Source organism: Psammomys obesus, unplaced genomic scaffold (assembly GCF_907164565.1).
Source record: "Psammomys obesus unplaced genomic scaffold, mPsaObe1.curated_primary_1811, whole genome shotgun sequence".
Classification (NCBI taxonomy): Eukaryota; Metazoa; Chordata; class Mammalia; order Rodentia; family Muridae; genus Psammomys; species Psammomys obesus.
This window is the reverse complement of record NW_026596051.1, coordinates 32,950,152-32,950,905: the sequence shown is the minus strand read 5'-3', so window position 1 is coordinate 32,950,905 and position 754 is coordinate 32,950,152.

Genomic DNA, 754 nt, shown 5'->3' with positions numbered 1-754 from the left:
TACAAACATTAAATAATTAGACTTCCCAACAGCCTCCGGACACGGTGGGGTTATAAAGGGGACAACTTCACTGTGATAATGTAGACCTGTATTTATTTTCTAGATTTTAAAGAACCACTTAGGGAAATTCTAAGCATTAAAAATCAATTTAAAATACAATTAAACTATTAGTGTACCCAAAGAGACCAATAGCAACATTAAGCTATATCTATTCTTGGGCCAAATGAGTGGGGAATGCAGGCATGCATCCAGACACTTAGGACATAATGGCTCAAATGTCAACTGGGGGAACGGAAAAAGGATAGGAGAACTTCAGTTTTCCAAATTGACTCTTTCCAATGAAATCTCAGTACATATTGTACCACTCCTGTGGTCCTAGTAAAACCACCCCACACTTCCTTTTTTCTCTCAACCAAATTGTAGTTTGAGTTCTATATTCTGGTATCTTCTTTCCAACTTTTACATTAACTATGTTGTAGCCTTATTTTGTCATTAAGCAAAGTGCATTTCTGCTTTGACTTTTTGTTCACCCACATGTTAAGAATATATCACTATATAAATGTAGTTTTCCTTTGCTCAATCTATCTCAAATAATTGTTGTGATTATGGGAAATGCCCAAATAAACTTCAGCACCCTATTTCAGTTGGCTGACTTCCTACCCAAAATTAGGGAAACCAATTATTTGTATTTTCTTGGTTTTGGTGACTGAAAACTATTTTCCTAATGTCAAAAATTCCACAGATATTTTCTTAA